Source organism: Halichoerus grypus, chromosome 6 (genome assembly GCF_964656455.1).
Source record: "Halichoerus grypus chromosome 6, mHalGry1.hap1.1, whole genome shotgun sequence".
Taxonomy (NCBI): domain Eukaryota; kingdom Metazoa; phylum Chordata; class Mammalia; order Carnivora; family Phocidae; genus Halichoerus; species Halichoerus grypus.
In genome coordinates this window covers 175,342,561-175,362,202 of record NC_135717.1, presented here as the reverse complement: position 1 = coordinate 175,362,202, position 19,642 = coordinate 175,342,561, and the positions used below count along the sequence as shown (strand labels likewise).

Here is a 19,642-nt window from a genome sequence, read left to right as displayed (position 1 = left end):
CCGGGGTCCGAAATGAGTCCTGGAGTCCGAGTCGGAGGCCGCGGCCGGGGCTGCGGAGATAGGAGTCCAAGCCGGGGTCCCGGGTCCGGGTCCGGGTCCGGGTCCGAGTCCGAGTCCTGAGCCGAGCTGGGGTGCGGGGTCAGGGGCTCAGTCCGCGTCCGGGTCTGGGTCCGAGTTCCAGGCCAAGCCAGGGTCCGGGGTCTGAGTCCGCGCGCCGGGGGCCCGGGGTCTGGGGTCCTCCTCCGGGTCCGGGTCTGGGTCTGGGTCCAGGTCCCAGCCAGGGGCCGTGGTCTGGGGTCCACCTCCGCCTCCGGGTCCGACCCAGGGACCCGGGGTCCGCGGCGGCGGCGGCACGCGCCCCAATTAGCCGCGGCGGGCGGTGGGGCGGCCCCACGGAGGGCGAACAAAGGGCGCGACCCCGGGGTCAGGGAGTCGCGGGCCGGGCGGCCGCCGCTTTGTTCGCCCGCCCTGTTTACTTTGCCGAAGTAAAGCGCACAATATATTGACTAAAGCGGATTAGAGGGTCGCGCCCCGGAGGCCGGCGGGACCTCCCAGCCGGGCGCCTCCCGGGCCGGCCGGGCCTACCGCGTGCGGACCCCTTCCCGCCGGCGTCCCCACCGGCAGAGGCAGCCGGGGAAACTGAGGCTGCGCCCGCCAGGCCCTGACGGGGGGCGGGGGGCAGGAGCGCGGGCGGAGGGCCGGCCCGGGGCCTGGAGGGGGACTCTGGGGAAGGCCGGCGGGTCCTCGCGGTCCCTGCAGGTCTCGGCTCACCTGCGCCACGTGGCAGCCGGAGCAGAGTCGCAGAGTCCCTCTGAGTGCGCCCCACGGGGCCTTTTAAGCCGACGCGGGGGGGGTGGGGGGGTGGGGGAAGCATTGCGTTACTTTCCAGACCCCTGCGTTTTAAAGACTCTACCCTTCCCAGCACTGCTGGTCCTGGAAATTCATTTTACGGGGGAAAAATGACACTTGCTTGAAGGCTAAGGTATTTTAAATGGAAACGTGGACTGATTTTTCCACATCACAAAATCCTGTAGCATTGTGGTTAAAAAAGAAAATCCTCCCCTGGTGTCCTGACACAAGAGATGCTCCCCTGCCTCTCCAGCTGTCAATCAGCAGGTTTCTTAGGATTGCAAAGTAGTATTTTGAGATATGGAAGTCCTGCAAAGTACAGCCGGGGAGAGAAAAGTGTTTTCTTTCTTTTTTCAAAGGCAAACAATGAGTATAAATAAACCAAGATTTCCACCCAAAGACCACAGTTTATCATCTGGCGTTATGAATCCAAAATCTATATGCTTCTCCAGATAGGAACTTGAAGAAACTTTTAAATTGCCAAGCAGTAGAAGCAGAAAGCACAACCCCCCAGTCAAGCACGGGGTCTGAACGTAGGTGGTTAGACCAAGTGTTGGACCAAGTATCCAAGAAGAACAAGAATGCCTTTTTTTCCCTTCCTGATGCTATTACTGCAGGGGGCAAAAATATTTCTCCGTAAGTTCACGCAAAATCTGAATTGAGATTTTTATGCCCTGGGTGTGCAAGTATACATGTTTGGTTAGCAAATGCATGTAGTGTTTGATTAATAAGCTATCAAGGTATAAATCTTTTATAAGAAACGAATAATATTTACTTACTATACGTATTTGTTGGTCTAACGAATATTTCTGCTACATGCCATCTATCCACAACTACTGAAGGAAAATATGCCATTTGTCTATGTTTCTACTCACAAGCCATTAAATATTATTTCTTTGCTGCTTATAAAAATACTGTGTGTTTAGAGAAGGGACAGCAAGGTCTAAAGCCTGAGTAATTTAAAGATAGATATTTAAGATAGAGATCATTTAAGTAGTAAGCATAAAATATAAATAATTCAAGTATAAAATACATGGAAAAAGGAAAAATGAAAATTCACCGATATGCCATTATTCAGAAAAAATATTCTATTGTACTTCCTTCCCAACAGTAAACATGTGCATACAATTACATCATTTACATACATATTTACTGTTTGTAAAATGTTGTATCCATTCGTCCCCATGCCGTTACAAGCTCTGTCAACAGCATTTTAACAGGGACACACTATTGCATTATTTTGTTACGTGATAATTTACGCCACCGTTCCCTATTATTCCAAATTTCATTTCTTGCTAATATTTCTCTGTTGTAACTAACACAACCACCAGTGGCCTTGCCTGCGAAGTCTGTCTGCAATGTCGGTTATGAATAAATCTCTAATGATCTGCTGTTAGGGTGTTGAAGGGTGCCTTCTTCTAAGGGGGGTTAAGGCAGACCCCGTAGACTCCATTTATCCTATCAGAAATGAACTTGGACATCCTAGAATTCCCTCCGGATCACAGTTACCCCAGAAAGCAATATGGGAATCAGTTTGTTCCCTCTCCGGAGGCCTGACGGATTTGCGGGACCAGCCGAGGCACATAACTGATTGCGACACGGCGTTTGGCAATGGTGCCCTTGCACTAAAGTGCTGGCCTATTTCTGCCTACCCAGCTACTTGGCACGAACCCCCCACCGCGTGGTGGGTTTAAGTCAGGACCATAAAGGTGAACACCTTGGAAACATTATCTCAACAGTTTTGATGAAACTTTGCGCGTCTAAGGATTGATTTGGCTCCAGCGGCTTTCTTTGCCGAGAATCCAGAACTCAGGCCTGCTCTTTCACCCGTTCTCCCAGGCTGCTGCTTTCCTTCCGCCCCCCTGCCCTATCCTGCATGGGGAAGGCCTAGCCTGGCTCTCCCCAATCTCTGCGGCCTCCGCGTCTTAGGCCACTCGCCCCTTTCCTCCAACGCCCTGAGTCAGCCGGGGCTCTGCCAATGGGCCGTATTGGCCGTCTGTCTGGCCTGCCCTGACTTGGCTCCCAGAACAGTGGGGGAGGGAGGCTGGGGGCCATGGAGCCCAAGGTCTTCTCCCCAAACACCGGGGTCTGCAGGGGGGCCTGCCTGAAGGAGGCGGCCCATAGGCCAGGGAGGAGTTGCCCCTGAAGAACGGCAGCGTAAAGAGGACTCGAGGCCACAGCAGAGAAGTCACCGAGTTATTCCGAAATAGGTGCCTACAAGAATTGACACGGCGGCAGTGAAGAAAGCCTGGAAGGAAATCCTGGAAATGTGACCGCGCTTCAGTGGGGACGAGGGTGAACAATTTTTCCCTTACGTGCCTTTTTCTGTATTTTCCAAGATTTCTGCGATGAGCGTATATTGCTTGCATACTCAGAAAAGGATCGTATTACTGATAACACCGTATTTGTTATAAGTCAAGTAGATCTAATTCGTTACCAGAATGAAACGAATTACTGTTAAATAGGTATGAGTTTAACATAAACAGTAATAATCCTCCATTGCCAGAGAAGTTACTAAGATGATAACGGCCATTCACGTGGCTCCAGCACTTTACCCTTTAGAAAAACACTTTGAAACAGAAAATGAAACTGGGCAGGTTTGCCGTGCAAATATTCGCTGCCGTTTTAATAGTTCTGCAACAGCCCTTGACCGTGGGCTCAGATGGACACTGTTCTTCTCCTTTTAAATCTGGGAAACAGGCTTGAAGAAGTGACGAGCCCCAGGACGGGCACAGAGGCTTGGAGTCTCCCATGTGCCCACAGCACTTGCCACACCTTGTCCCGGTACCTTCCTGCGGGGGAGACATTCTCCCCGGGGATCGGCTGTGTTTCCCGTTATTCCAAAAAATTTTTTTTTCCGTTAGCAGAGATGGTGCCAGTGGTCAGGGTGGAACTGCAATTAGCGAAGATTTTCTTGGGTTTGTGTTAAAATACTGGTATTTGCACAGAGTCTGTTTATCACTTGAGAGGAATGGGCTGCCCTGGGACGTGGCCGGCTGAGGGGCGCGGGTGCCTCAGCCGGGCAAGGGCTGTCTTTGTCAAAGGGAGATGTTAGAGCTGAATGCCACACTCCCCCTGGGAAGGAAAAACACATGCGTAGGATGATGACTCACGTACATGTCTGCGGAACCTCTGGGGCTGGAGTCCACCCCAGAAGAGCTCATGATGCCCCGTGTGGGAACACGCCTGTTCCTATCTTATTTTTTAAAAGGGGGCCATTTCCAGCCCCTTGATACCAACGGATGGGAACAAATCTACGAATCCAATGTATTTGATCTTAAGTCTCTTGCTTTCACAGCGAGTTAAAAGGCGAACCAACATGCTGTCTTCTACTCTAAAAGGCAATTGCTAAATTTGGATTTTGGGGGAAAAAAAAATTTGTACTCCAGCTTGAAAATCCAATGGCTCTCGGAAAGCAAGTAAGATACACCACTCTTTGTGCTAAAATCATCTTAACTGGTTTAAAATAAATCAGAACAAAATGATGTGAGCTGAACATATGTCTTCCATCACTTGTTTTCAGAAGGCAGCGGTGGGATGAGCCATAGCGCGTGGACCCCTGTGTCATCTGGAGAGTGGACTGGACCCGGATTGGGCATGCGGTGATTTTTAACACAGAGGTGTCAACAGACCTAGGCTTTTTACATTCCCAAGACACCTCCAGCTTCAGATAAGGATTAAATTATTTAAAACAAATAATTATAAAACATAATCAACAGGTAAGAGGAATAAATTGGAGACATTTATTTCCTCCAAGGAAAACGTCTGGCACTTGGAATTTTTAAGCTGTGAGTAGATGGGCACATTTTCAAAAGACCCTTTCTTTCACTTCTCCTCACACAGGGCACAGCAAACCATCCCTGCCTTCTAAAATAAAAACACATGCCGCTTTAATTTAGCAAAGAAAACCCAACAGGCAGAATCCCTGCACAGATAATTTTTAATTAAAAAGAAGGAGACTGTTTGCCGTGCTCTCTACCTTTTGGAGGGCAGTTACCTTCTCCACGTGTTAATAATTTAACTGTCAAATCACAACAAACAGCTAATTCCATCCTGGAGCCGTGAAGATTGCAACCTAGGAGTGAGATTTCGGTTATAACCACCAAGGCACAAAGGCTGACAGAAGTCCTGCTTCCCGAGGGTCCCCCAGACAGGGCTGGGACATGACTAATTTATTTTATCTTATCCATCATCTATGCGCAGGATTAAAATATTTATATCAGTCTGTTCACTTTAAGATGTACGGTGCAGGCGCCAGCTTCCGGGCCACTCCTTAATTTTTCACAGTTTTGGCTTTTCATTGTTTCCAGCGATGCACGGCCCCTGCACGGGGAATACTCTCAAATGCTGACGGGATCTTTAGGTGGGGAGCCGGCGCGCACACACACGGCTGTCCGGCTCGGACAACAACCTCCTCTCAGATGTCGTAGAGCCACAGTGACGGAGCCGTTCCGACACCTCTCTCCCAACAGATGCCAATGAAATCATGCAGGCCCAGGCTCTGCTTCTAGAAGAAGCTTGCCTCTGGCCAGGCTGGCTGATGGAAACCAGAGCTTAGTCAGGATGCCCCAGCCGGGCGGCCAGGTAGGCAACGGGTACAGGGGGTTAATCGGGGAGTCGGGAGGGGTGCAAACAAAAGGCCACGGGCAGAGCTGGGAAACCAGCAGGGGAAACCGGGCTGCAGGGCCCAGCCGGGCCAGGCGCAGACACAGGGAGCTCTGTGTGCCTGCCCACTGCCCGGCACTGTGACTAACCGCCCCACTATTGTGCTCTGAAGCCAGCCCTTTGTACCGTCCCCCTGGCGTCTGGGAGCACGGCCGAAGAAACCCTTTCCAGCAGTCCCCCCTCATCCTGGAAGCTTGCAGCCCCAACACCCATTCTTTCAGCTCTAGGGGATGCTGGGGGCCTGACTCGCCACTGCAAGCGTCCTTGACCCTGGGCAAGAAGGGCCACCCGCAAAAAAAGAAGCAGAAAAACCAGTCTCCCCAACTCTGGGGTGAGGGGGCATGGGGACCTGCTAAACCTGCATTGCCCAGTACAGCACATCGTAATGCCACGTGTAGTTGCTAAGCCTTTGAAACTCAGGGAGTCCGTCCAAACTGAGATGAATGTGAAAAATACACTCTGGATTTCAGAGACTCAGTATATTAAAAAAAAAAAAAAAAAAAGGAAAAACCTCATTAATAATTTCATATTAATTCCACACTGAAATATACTACTTTGGGTATATATTCGATAAAATACATTTTCTTTTTAGAGTGAATTTCACCTGCTTGTTTCCACTTTTTAAAAAACGTGGCTGCTCAAACATGTCAAATTACAGATGTGGCTCCGTTTGCAGCTCACGTTACGTGTCTACTGCGCAGGGCTGGGCTAGGCTGGGAATGGGCCTCGTAGAAGCCTGCTCCCTCCCAGGAAAACAATGGCTGGGAGATACCACCGTGGCTCCTGGCCCAGTGACCACCCCTAACCCAAGCGTCGGGCGGACCAGGCTCTCATGACCACACCTGACCTCAGCCTTGTGTTCACCTGTCTCCAGAAGTGAGTCTCACACACTCATGTGCCTGAGAATCCTTTATAAAACACACACGTGTGCATAGGAACACACACACACACGCACACACGAAGGGCCTGGATCCTCTTCACAGCTGGCTGCGTCAACCCGGTGCCTGATTCGCAAGGCACCCCGATGGCCCCCAAAGGCCTCCCTGGAGCCAGACATCTGACCCTTTGTCCCGGGACAGACTGGACCAACCTAGGGCCCCATTATGACTTTCATGGCCCCCAACACCTTTGCTTTCATGGCCCCTTCCTCTGTATTTATTAAGCATGATAGTTTATGACTGCCTTGGTATAAAGATGAATATAATCCAGACTGAATTCATCATTATATATTCATTATTATTAGAGTCATTGTTGTCTTCTGATTTTAAAAGATGTTACAATTAAAACATATTCATGGGTCCTAGGCAGGCACTGTGCCTCCGGGGACCACCGGCCCACCACGCTCCTGCGACTGCTCCCCACATAGCATCCTCACCCTGAGGTGCATGGGCCTCTCCCTCTGCACTGGGAGCTGCCTGCTGTTCCTCCAAGGACCAGACCACCTCCCTCACTCTAGAATTCGTTCCTTAAGTCCCGCCCTCAACTGACGGTGGGTGAAGCCCCCACCAGACATGAGAAAACTTTCCGTATTATTTTTTAAACACAAAAATTGGTCATGATCTCAGAATGGCAGAAGACCCCAAGTCAGGGAGGACCAAGACACGATGCCCCAGCGCTGTGCGCGGGCACCCTGCTCAACACCAAGAGACAAAGCCACCAAGCACAGGTGACGTTGGCACCCAAGGCCGCCGTGCCTGCTCACGCGGCCCACCACGTGCCCCGTGACCTCCAGTCCTCACACCCGCACACCAGGCCCAGCTTCTGGCCGGGGATGCCCAGGGGGCCTGGCTCTCCTGCATCTCCCAGAAAAAGGCATCTGGCGCCCTCACATTCCGCCCTCCCTCGATGCCCCCGTGCCAGGCCCGGGCCTGGACGCTGCTGAGGAAGGCCTGGGTGCAGGAGATGGTTAAAAGTCTGCATCCTTTTTGCATCCGCCTCCAGAGGAAGCGCTGCTTTTTTTTTTTCCCCTCCCAAGCAGGAGGAGAAAAAAAAAAAAAAAAGCTGAGAGCAGCAATTTGCAGGCCTTGGGATGTTTTTCTCCTTGACAGCCCCGGGCCCCGCCTCGCTCCCGCGGCCTTCCTCCAGCCACGGCCACGGCCTGCCCGGGCCCCATGCACGCGCGGCCTCCCCGCAGAGCCCGGTCCCAGAGGGAGGGAGGGAGGCCGGGGCGGCGGCGGCGGCGGCGCCTGGCACTGCCCGGCTTTGTGCCCCCGCCTCCCCCCCACCCCCACCCCCACCCCCCGCCGCTCTCCACCCCACCCCACCCCTTCCTCCGGCCCATCGGACCCGCCGCCCCGCCTGCCGCCGCCTGGTGCCCACCCTGCGCCCACCCGGGGTGCCCTCACCTTCCGGGCCTCGGTCCGGCTCGTGCCCGGGGCGCCCGGCCACGTCCTCGGCGCCGCCTCCACTCGCCCCACCCCGCTGCCCGCGCTCGGCGGCGAGCCTGGCACGGTGCCAGCTGCCTGGGAGCCCGGCCCGGGCAGGGGAACTTTCCGGCGAGGGTGTGTGCGGGGAGGGGTGCGGGCTCTGGCGATGCCCGCGGAGGGAGAGGCCCAGATGCCCGGCGGCCGCACCCCCGCCCCCGGCCCCTCTCCTGAGTCCCATAAAGGCACAGACAACACGGGCGCTTTAGTCAAAACAGTCATGTGCAGGAGCCGCGAACAAACAAAAGCCCTTATTTATTTATTTAGTTCACACACTCAGATAAGGAGACGCCTTTTGTGCACATAATTTCACACACACCAGAAAGGAGGCGATGCCGCGATGCTCCCCACAGCCCGGGGCCGGACAGCCCGCCCGGCCTCAGGAATAATTGCATCGCTGGGGCCTGGGCATTTCCATATTTAAATTGGGCAGCAGCGTATGATTAATTAAGAAGGAAAAAGGCAAAAAGGAAGAAAAGCCGTGGGGGTGGGGAGCCGGACATTCTGGGCAGCTCCGTGTGCCAAGGTGCCCGCGGCAGCTTAACTCCTGCCATGCCAGGCCCGGGCCCGGGCGCGATGGGCTGCAGCAGACGGCCTGGAGGGAACACTGCCCGTGCCCTCTGCACAGTCCCAGCCTTGGGGTGCACACCCTGCCTGCCTTTGTGTATCGAGTGCCACCCCAGCTTCCGACGCTGCCCCAGGAACATTCTCTTCCATATGTCCTTACTCAGAGCAACTTTGCGTTGCTTGGGTCAACGCCTTGTGCTGGTGCGAGGGAAAGAGATGTCCCCAAGGCCCTTGGTGGGACCAGGAAGAGCTGCAGCCCTTCCGGCCGGGACAGACAGACCCGTCCTTGGCCATCCACACCTTCACCCTACCAACACGCAAGCTGCGATGAGGCCCTGCCGCCTGGGGAGGCTCCTAGATCCCTCCACACTCACACAAGCCCCCCTGCCAAGGGCTGCCCTGTGGCCTTTCTGTCCCCGAGAGCAGCCTGCCTGTTCTGGGAAAGGGGCAAGAAGGCCCGCCACCCTTCTAGAAAGAAACAAGGGCTGTGGTTAAATGAGAACCAGGGAAGTCTGTATTCCTAGAGGCAGGGGGCAGGCACCGTGGAGCCCTGGATTCAGGGTCTAGCCATTACCCAGGGTCAGCCCTGCCCCTTGCCAGCTGTATGGCCTTAAGCAAGTTGTACAGCCTCTCTGGGTCTCAGTTTGCCCACCTGTAAAATAGGGATAATAGTGCCCATTCTGCCTGCCCTGTGGGGTTGGGTGAGGAAAAGCAGGTCCAGGTTGAGCAGAGAACCTGCCTGAGCTCCCAGAACCTCTGTCCTTACGGTAGGCGAAGGGTGGGGCCGGTAGGGCCTCGGACAGGAATTTGCTCAGCCCAGCAACAAACCCAGAACCGTCCAAATCCACATTGCAGGTGGATGAAGTTAAGGGCTTAGAGCTGGGACAGCATCCTGGATTATCCACTTGGGTCCAATCTAATGATATAAGCCCTTAAAAATGGAGACCCTGGCCCAGCTGTGGTCAGAGAGAGAGAGATGTAATGTCTCTCTTTGAAGATGGAGGAAGGGGCCACAAGCCAAGGAATGTGGGTGCCTTTAGAAGCTGGAAAAGGCCAAGAAAAGGATTCTCCCCGGGAGCCTCCAGAAGGAACCAGCCCTGCCAACACCTTGACTTTAGCCCCGTGAGTCATTTCAGACTTCCAGCCCCCACCACTGCATGGTACTGAACTTGCACTCTGTGAGCCACTAGATCAGGGGACTTTCTTATGGCAGCAGTAAACTAATACCCCCCCCCACACATGTCCAGATGCCTCTGAAGGAGACTGGGGGTGCAGCCTGCCTATGTAGTCCCTCCATACACGTTGCTCATCGACGGTGGGGAGTGCTGGGCTGGGGTTAGGACACCTCATCCCCGCCCTCAGGAGGCTTCAGTCAGATGCCCTGCAGAGCCCTCTTGTCCTAAGGGGGCTCTAACCTCACCTCCTGACTACTGCTCTCCCTCCCCATCCCCGTCCCCCTCCTCCTCTCCTTCCTGCTTCTCCACCATTTACTGAGCATAGCCCAAGAGCAGGTACCATGCTAAGCATATTATTCCATCCCCAGCCTTTGTGACTGAGACAGTCCAGATCCTGAAATCCTGTCCACAGTTCGGTGGGAGGAGGGACCATCTTCTGCTTCGTTATCATCATCGTGTCCTTCTCACGACACATCAGGCAGGAAGTCCTTGGGCCAGTGTCTCTGGCCGCCGGGCCCAGGGTCCTCATCTGTAAAGGGGGCTGTGAAGGCGATCGGTTGGTGTTGCACATGCAGTGGGGGCTCAGTACTGTCCAGGCAAGTCGGCTGCAGGAGGACTGGGTTTTCTCTGAAAAGAACAACTAAGATGCCAGGCAGGGCTATCTCCTCAGTACTGCGGGGGGCGGGGGGGCTCAGGCCCTGGCCGAGGCGGCATTTCAGAGAGACCCCAAGAGCCTTCTGGAACCTAAGAGTCTTCACTCCCCTCGGAAATGTGCAGAATTGTGCACACGGGCGTTCCTCGAAGTGCTGCTTATAACAGAGAGAGCCGGGAATTACCTGTGTCTGATAACAAGGGTTGTTAAAAAGCTGTGTCCAATGGAATAGTAGCCATTAAAAATCAACCGGCAGAATAGTATCTTCTGACTTAGGAAGTAGTGGTGATAAAATATTTAGTGAAACAAACAGAAGATAAAATGATACATACTCTAATAAGAAGCTCCGATGCTGATTTTGTTTCAAAACATCGAAGTTGGAAGATGGGTAAAGTGCTCCCACCGGCTATTTCTGAGTGTGGTTTCACAGGTGATTGAAAATATTTTTCTTCTTTTGTGAGGATCCGAAGTGTTCTAAAATTAGCATGTAACATCAGTGATGGAAAAGAGAATCAATTCAGGAGAGGAGTCATGCTCCTTCAAGGGAGCTGCCTGTGGTCCCCTCGCGCCTCGGCACGCAGCTTAAGCACTCGCCAGGAGCTCGGCCAGCCTCGTGGGTTTGTGACCTATCTGCCGCAAAGAGCCCGCGCTCAGGAAGGCCCTGTGCTCAGAGGGGCCCACACTTAGCTTAATGCTCTGTGGTCACCATCTTGAAATTCTTAATCATTTTGAATAAGGGCCCCACGTTTAATTCTGCACCGTGCTCTGCGAATTATGCAGCCAGTCCTGGGAAAGAAACCTGAGGCCTCTGGATGCCTCGACTTTGCTCTCCAGTTTCCTGAGTGAGGCGGCCAGCCTTTTGTACTATGTTTGTTTAATTTCCCACTCAGTGACTCCTTCTCTTTGCCTTCTCCTTGCTACATAGGCTGTTGGCAAAAGTGGGAAACATGCGGCCATCCCTTCTTCTGGAGACCAAAATTAGTACCTCACCAATCTTTTTAGGACCTTCTTACCAGGTGTGTATTTTCCCCAGTAAAACCAGGTACCTTGGACCCAGAGCCACCGCCATAGGCCTGTCCTACATCTGGTCCTAACAGTAAGGTTCAGGGATACCTACAAGAAACACCACCAGAGAGGTGGTGAGCTGCTCATCTCTGGAGGCATTCAACAAAGACTGCAGGGCCGCCAGCAGGAGCACTGCGCAGGAAACACCTTCTCTGGATGGGGAGTTAGCCCAGAGAACCTCACCCTGATGTTAAAATTGCACAGGGCAGCCAGCAGCTTCTCAAATTATGGCCTGTGTCAGACCCACCTCTTGATCCCCAGTGCTCAGCACAGGGCTGTGGGCACAGGGAAGGAAGCTGAAGATAGGGGAGACGAGGTCAGTCTCCCAGCGCCTCCACGCACCACAGGGCAGTGCTGGGGTTCGGGCGCAGGCCTGGCTTTCTGCAGCCGGCCCTTCTGGGCAGCAACAGACCCTGAAAATTCTCCACGGTGCCCCACGTGGCCTGCCTGAACCCTGCGGGCTGCCCATTCAAGGCCGCTGCTGGAATGTCTGGAATACTGAGGGTGGTGACCTGCCCAATTCCCAGCTGGCCCAGGCCTTCTCACTCCTGCAGGCCCAGGTTTTCATACCTGGAGGTGGATCTACCGCCTGGGACAGGAAGAAAGTTCAAGTTCAAGTTCGCTTTCTGCGTGCTTCCGCAGCTTTGCTACACACCGAACTTTGTGGGCACAGCCTGAGTGGGCACGGAGGCTCCTCGGAGGATCTGGGGACGGTGCAATTCTGTTACCTGGTTTAAAGGGAGATTTTAACTTCAAACCAGCTCAATTAAGCAGATCTGATCTGAAAGAGGCAAGCCAGCCCCCGTCGCCCGGAGCACTCAGCATGTGGAGGCCTGGACTTCCCTGAGATGTGGGGTAAATGGGGTGCAAACTGCCTCTCCTCCCTGTCCTCCAGATCCCTCATCAGAGATTGGGCTGGGGCTGGGGTCACTAGGATTCCTGCCTCCTTTTAACACTAAGTAGCTCATGTGTTCAAGGGGTTGCAAAGTGGGGGGTCTACAGGCTGGGTTCAGCCCAGGATTTGTGATATTTTCAAATTTTCGACATCCCATGCACAAATATGGATTTCCTTCTCCTAAAGAGTCTGAAGCTCTGGAACCCTAGGCCTTTGCCCTCTTGGCAGCAACTGGCAGGCCTGGGGTCTCTGTTCCCTCAGTCCCTGAAAATTCTCCACGGTGCCCCACGTGGCCTGCCTGAACCCTGCAGGCTGCCCATTCGAGGCTGCTGCTGGAATGTCCCGGGTACTGAGGGTGGTGACCTGCCCAATCCCCAGCTGGCCCAGGCCTTCTCACTCCTGCATGAGCGCTCTACCCACTGCCCCTGCAGCCTCTCATGGAGGACTCTGGGCTCCGGGAGCCCTGGGCATGGAGGTGAGGTTAGTGATGGTCTCTAGAAGGTTGGGGACCTGGCCACCGCCTAGAGCAAGGCCATGCAGGCAGTCCCTGCTATGGCTGGGGAGCACTGAGTCAAACTCCTGGCCCAGACCCAGGGGAGAACTCTGAAATTTTCAAGGCTCTGATTCCCTACCCTGCAGGTACCCCCCAGGGATCAGGACACTCACAGGCCCGTCTGACGCAAAAGGACAGGTGTGGAGGAATAGGCTGGAGGGGCTGCTGGACCTGGGCTTGTGGGCAAAGGTGAGGGGTGGAGGAGACACCAGGGTCCCCCCCTCCCCGGGGACAAGGTCCCACAGGGCCCAGACTCCCTCTCTTCCACAGGCCCTGACCACAGCTGCCATGTTGTGTGCCCAGGACCCGCCACGGTGGCTTGGCACTTCGGCTACCCTGGCACAGCCTCCCCAGGCAGAGCGGATCGGGAGGTTGTGGCTGGGGGTCCTGCTCAGGACGGTCACCCAGGACGGGGGCAGGGCAGCTGCTCAGGCAAGTGGGGTGGATCAGGAGCAGTGTCCACCTGGACCCCCAGGACCCACTCCTGTTGCAGGGGCTGCCTCTCCCTGAACTGCTGGGGGTCCGGCAGGCCCTCATCTGAGTGTGGAGCCCCTGGGCAGGCCCCCGCCTGAGGGAGTTAACACCTGAGAGGTGGAGTGGACCCCCCCAACCCTTCTTCCCTCAGCCAAAGGGGGAGCGTGCAAGAACGCGGAGGAGAGAAGAAAGCCAGAGTGGTCTTCTTTCCCCTTTAAGAGCCCGGATGGCCGCCGCCCAGACCCAGCAGCCCCGGGGGAGGGAACATGTCGGGAAGGATTCCCTTGCGAACTTCCCGAGGCTTTGTTCGGGAGCAGGCCGGGGAGGGCACACTTCGTGGGGCGGTGGAGGGCCGTGGCTCGGCGGTGCCTCCTTTGGCGGCCACGGCGGCGGCGCCCCCTCCGGGCCGGAGACCCGGGCCCCGGTCCCCCCACCCCCCGGGCCCCTAGACCCGCGGCCGCGGACCCCGAGCCCCTCGGCCGCGCACTCGCACCCCGGCCGGCCGCGGAGCCCCTGGGGGGCGGGGGCGGGAGAGCGGGCGCGCTTACCAGGTCCTCCCGGGGAGCCCCCGCGGTCAAGTTCACGTCCGGCCCTTGGACTGTCCGAGGTCCCGGCGCAGCCAGGCGGAACGAGGCCGCGAAGGCGGCGCCCCGGGTCACCGCCGCGCCCGGCCTTTGGGGCGCCGTTGTCACCCCGGCCTTGCGACCCCAACTTTCCGCCTAGTCGCGGAGCTGGAAGTTTCCGGGCTTCGCGGGCGCTGGGCTTGGTTTCAGCAGCGACGTCTGAGCTTGGCAACAAAGAGGGAAAGCAGGCCCGGAGAGGGGAGGAAAGAAAGAAATACGGTGGAGAGGGGGCTGGCTACTTAGAAATCCCACAGTCTGAAATTCCACCCAGAAGCTGTTTTGGGTTGTTTTTTCTTAAGGGGTCAACAAGCCCCCCTCAACTCTGGAGGGGGCTCCATTACCCTTGCTCTGGTCCCGTTGCTTAGGCTCCCTGCTCTGACACCTGTGTGTTCTATAACCCACTCCAAAGTGCCCTGGGCAAATCTGGGGCGAGGCAAGCACATGGAGAGACAGGCCCAGTATGCTTCCTGAAAGGGAGTGACGCTGAGACGGGGTCCCAGGACAGCAGCAGCCCCCTCCGCAGGCTCTGTCTCGTCTTGTCCCCTCAGCAGAGGGCTTGGGTCAGCCACTGCGGACAGCCACCATGTGTTCCTGTCCTGAGAACGGAGGGGCAGCTGGGACCCGTGGTGTCCAGGAGAGGACCTGGGAGAGGCCCACCTGCTCCCAGTCCGCATCTGCAGCGGATGCAGGACCCTGTTCCTGCCCTTCAGGCCGAAGTTTCGTGTGCAAGGCCTTGACATGACCTGGAAGCTCCACCTGCTCTTCGCAGAAGCTTCTTGGCTGCCTCCCTCCATTTCCTGCCCTCTTGCTCTGCATGGCTTGGAACCGTCCCAAGGCAGGGTCTTGGGGACATATCTGGACTGGGGGAGGCAGCCGAGTGGCCCCAGGCCACTGAACCTGTGCACTGGCCAAGCCCACTCCCTTCAAGGGCCCTGTGAGCACTGGGACAGGAGCTGAGGGGCGCAGAGCAGCCAGCCGCCTACCAGCCTTGGGATGCCCCTGCACCTGCCCCGTTTACCCATTTGTCTGTCCAGCCCTCCTTGCAAGACATGCTTATGGAGAAAATATTCTGTCCCAGGCCTGCTCCTCCAGAGTGCTAAGAAAAGCTGGGAGAAGTGGGGTGGATTTTTTGTAAAGAAAAATGAGCAAGGGGGCTGTAGATAGCAGGGTGGGGGGAGGAATATGTTGTCTGTGGTCCTGCGAAAGCGAATGGGGCCTCACCCGGCCGGGGCCTCTCTGTTAAGTGGGTATCTGTGCTTCAGATGACTTCTCCACCGTGATCCTTGCTGTGGTTGGTCGTGCATTTCTACACACTGTTCATGGAAGGGGCTTCAGCCACCAGGGCGCCCAGTGCTGCTGTCTATCCACCTGGAAACTGCCAGAACTTGACATGGGGCTGAGGACATAGGGGTGGTGGAAGTGGGCACATTGTGCGCGGGGCTGGCTGCAGTGGGATTGTGGAGCCGGTCTTCCGAGCTGCAGATCGTCCCCAACTTACATACATAGGCTGCCAATTTGTCCCCAGCACCCACAGTCCTCCTCTGGGGGTGGGGGGAAATCCACCTGCCCTGAAGCCCGAGATCCTTTCCCAAAGCAGGTGCAATGGAATTTCTCATCGTGTCTTCACCGGAGCAAGCATGAGCATTGGCTTTTCCTCATTTCTCTCCGAGACCTGGGCTGGCCAGCCACGCATACTCCAGCAAAGCCATGGAAATTCTGTCAAGGCTCGGTGGGGGAGGGGGGCAGGAAGGTGTGACATTTCACAAGAACATGCAGTGGGTGTCCTTTGCTTTACATGAAAGCTCCTTGTGCAAGGGCCCAGCCCTTCCCCGTGGGGGGTGAAGGGGGGGTTTTCTCCAGAGACCTCCCTGGTGACTCCTCTCCTCACTTTGTATTTCTAGGACTGGAAAATGTATCAGGAACTATGTATATTCCCGAAGCTCTAAGTCATTTGTCTGGTGCTCACTTTGTCCCCAGAGCAGATATCACTGTAACTCCATCAAAATCTGTCCAGACCTTGTTGGGGGCAGGCTTCAGGGGCCTGTGGCCAGTGCACCTGCTCTAGGCCCGATGCTCTGTAGACCCCATCGTAAAATTCGGAATCCTTTTTGGACAAGGGGGCCCAAGGGTCCTGGGCTCTGAACGTGATGGAGCTGATCCTTAGTTTGGCCGCTTGTGGACAGTGTCCTAAAGTAAACAAAATGAATACAGAAACAAAAACAAAACTAAATGACTTTTATATTTCTTTTACTAAATTCTGTTTGCAGAAATCATTCTCGATTCTATGTAAACAAGATAAAGATGTTCTCATCAAAGATCATTGTATTTTGGAAAAATGTTCACCTTGACGAGACAGGAAGCTATTAGGGAAAGAGTACAATTCTGAGAATCAGAATCATCGCTGTTCCATCTCCGGCAGAGCCTCGACTCTCTGGTCTGGGGGGGGACAGCTCCCACCTGCGGGCAGTTCTGAGGGGCCAGGATGATGGGAGACGTTAGCAGAAGATCTGGCACGTAGCAGGTACTCAAGCAAAAGTGCCCTTGATCGTCACGGTTATCATTTGATGTGAAGGCTCAGGGGCAGGCTGACTGCTTCTAATATAATCGTATTCTACCTCTTTTTAATATAACTTTCTTTCTTCTCATTATAAAAGTAATACAACTGTAGGGGCACCTGGCTGGCTCAGTCGGTGGAGCATGAGGCTCTTGATCTCGGAGTTGTGAGTTCGAGACCCACGTCAGGTGTAGAGATTAGCTAAAAAAAAAAAAATCTTAAAAAAAAATACAACTGTTATAGAAAGTTTGAAGAACATACAGGGAAGGAAGGAAGGAAGGAAGGGAAGGAAAGAAGGAAGAAAGACAGGAAGGAAGGAGAGAAGGAAGGAAGGGAAGGAAAGAAGGAAGGAAGGCAGGCAGGCAGGAAGGAAGGCAGGAAGGAAGGAAGGAAGGGAGGGAAGGGAAGGGAGAAAATTTCCTTCCTTCCTGGTCCTTTTACTCTAAAGCATTTGGCCACTTGCTTTACAGTTAATTTCTTTACAGTTCTATAAATAAACATACAAATACCTTACATTTGTTAAACTTTTTTTCTTTTACCTCATTAACTGATTTTTACATGGAAACCCTGAAGGAGAATCAGAGCAGGACTGATGCCCCCCGCGCTGTGAACTAATGCTCAGCGGCAGCTTCACACGCAGGTATAAACCGTCTGCACTGCCTTGTGTTCACAAGGACCATCCACTGTGACATTTACAGCCGGGAAAGTGCCGAGTGATAAAAACGCTACATCACAAAGTGTCCTTAACCTGCTGTTGCCTTGTCTTTCCCATTTGTGACTCGGTAAAAAAAAAATTTTTTTTAACAGTTTCAGGCTCTTATTTTTAATTTCCACAGTCTGTTATAGAATCTGCTCATCGAGGAAGGAAAAAGAAACCGAATCGATCAGGCCTCCTCCTCGGAACCTTTGTGAGGCCAGCTGGCTGGAGGGAAGGGGTCTTCCATCGGGGGTGGGGGTGGTGGCACTGGGCTCCCAGCAGCTCCGCGTGTGCGCGGAGCCCTGTTCTCAGAGAAGCTCACGTTTAAGTGCTGAGCCCAGCTGACTGGTCCATTGACTGCGCAGAAGATTATAAATTGCACGGGAACCCAGAGCAGACAACAGGCACAGGAGAAATACAGCCCCTGACCCCCAAACCCACACTGCATTCATGAGCTATTTGGGGCCCAGAAGCTCCTGGGAAAAGAAGCTTGAATCCAGTGAGAATCCAGACCTGGGGTCAAGTCTGAGCTCCACCAGCTACCGGCTGGGTGATGTTAGGCAATCACTTCTCCTCTCAATTTCCCCAAATCTGGAGAGCGTGGTGGTGGTAAACAATAGCCCCAACCTCCTAGAGCCAGCGGGGGGGGGGGGAGTGTGGAATGGCAAGGGTCTCCCACCCTATCACCCCGACCAGTCCCTTCAGCTCTCACCGAGAAGGACTTCTTCCAGCAGAGAAAGTGGCTCCGGGGTGGGGGTAGGGGCAAAGAGACTGGAACTCCCACCCCACCCCTTGCTCAGGGCGGCACGGGAGACTAGCACATTCGGGAGAGGAGCTGTAGGGCCCCTGGCACCCCAAATGGGAGGGGCTGACTTCTAGGCCACCTCAGCCAACGCAAGGATAACGCTCCTCCCTACATCAGCGGTTCCAGTGGGCACGGCAGCCCTGGAGAATAACCCAGCACAGAAACTGGGCCAGAGGACCAGGGGAGGGGGCCCCACCCCTCCCACCCCCATCGTCTGCTACCATCTCCCAGGGAGTTCCCCTTCGCCCGACCGGCACGTCCTCACCATCTGTCCTGGGGCCCAGCCCCACATCCCTGGGCTGCTCTAGCTGGAAAAAGGGAAAAGAGATATGTTTGTTCTTATTTAATTTGTTTATGAAAAGGAAAGTGTTTGTTACAGAAAATTTGGAAATACAGAAAAGCACAAAATAGAAAACAGAAATTACCCATGAGATAATTACTAGGTACATTTTGTTGAAAGTCCTTCTGGAATAGTCTCCAAGCCGGCTACATATATGTGTATGCAATTATGCTATAGGTCATTTCAGAAATCTTTTTGTTTAATATGTTGTGAGCATTTCTTGTCATTAAATATTAATCTCTCTAGGAATTGGAAAATAAATACCAATCATTTTAAAATTAACTTTATTGGGGTACAAGTTCCATTCAGTGAGATCCCTTTCAACTTGTACAGTTCGACGAGCTTTGACAAATGTATACACCCATGGCCCCAGCATCCCAATCAAGAGAGAAAACACTGTCACCATAAAATGTCCCCTAGTCCCAACTTGTAGGCAGCCCTGCCTCTTAGGCCCCAGGTCACCACTGATCTGATTCATATCACTATAGATTCATTTTACCTTCATTGAATTTAATATAAATGGGATCACAGAGTATGAGCTCTTTTTTTAAAAAAGGTTTTATTTTATTTATTTTAAATTTGGGGGGGAGGGGCAGAGGGAGAGGGAGAGAAAGAATCCCAAGCAGGCTCCACACCCAGCGTAGAGCCCCATGTGGGGCTTGATCTGACAACCCTGAGACCATGACCTGAGTCGAAATCAAGAATCTGTTAAGCATCTGCCTTCAGCTCAGGTCATGATCCCGGGGTCCTGAGATGGAGCCCCCTGCTGGGCTCCCGCTCTTGGGGAGCCTGCTTCTCCCTCTTCCTCTGCCCCTCCCCCCGCTCGTGCTCTCTTTCGCCTCTCTCTCAAATGAATAAATAAAATCTTTAAGAAAAAAAAAAGATTGGGTGGCTCAGTCGGTTATGTGTCTGCCTTCGGCTCAAGTCATGATCCCAGGGTCCTGGGATCCAGTCCCACGTCCGGCTCCCTGCTCAGCAGGGAGTCTGCTTCTCCCTCTCCCTCGTGCTCTCTATCTCTCTCTCTCAAATAAATAAATAAAATCTTTAAAAAAAATTTATCTTTAAGTAAGCTCTATACCCAACCCGGGTCTTGAACTCACAGCCCTGAGATCAAGAGTCCCACGCTCTACCGACTGAGCCAGCCAGGTGCCCCATAGAGTGTGAACTCCTGCTCAGCATAACTGACCTTCATCTATGTCACCGAGTCCATCAGTAGCTCATGCTCCTGTTTCATGGTATCCCATCGTATGCCTATCACAGTTTCTTTACCCATTCAGCTGGTGGTGGACAACTGGGTTGTTTCTG

The 19,642-nt window shown here is 54.1% G+C and overlaps 2 long non-coding RNA genes across 2 annotated transcripts; one reads left to right on the top strand and one right to left on the bottom strand.

Annotated features, from left to right (window-relative positions):
- Positions 1-1,922: 1,922 nt before the first annotated feature.
- LOC118553553 (uncharacterized) lies at positions 1,923-7,936 on the bottom strand. Its single transcript, XR_013449374.1, has 2 exons — positions 7,860-7,936; positions 1,923-5,386 (listed from the first exon to the last, which is right to left on the bottom strand). It is a non-coding gene; the product is annotated as an uncharacterized LOC118553553 (long non-coding RNA).
- On the top strand, positions 4,203-17,299 carry LOC144382424 (uncharacterized). The gene is made up of 3 exons (XR_013449373.1): positions 4,203-4,268; positions 4,373-5,433; positions 17,069-17,299. It is a non-coding gene; the product is annotated as an uncharacterized LOC144382424 (long non-coding RNA).
- The last annotated feature ends 2,343 nt before the right edge of the window (positions 17,300-19,642 follow it).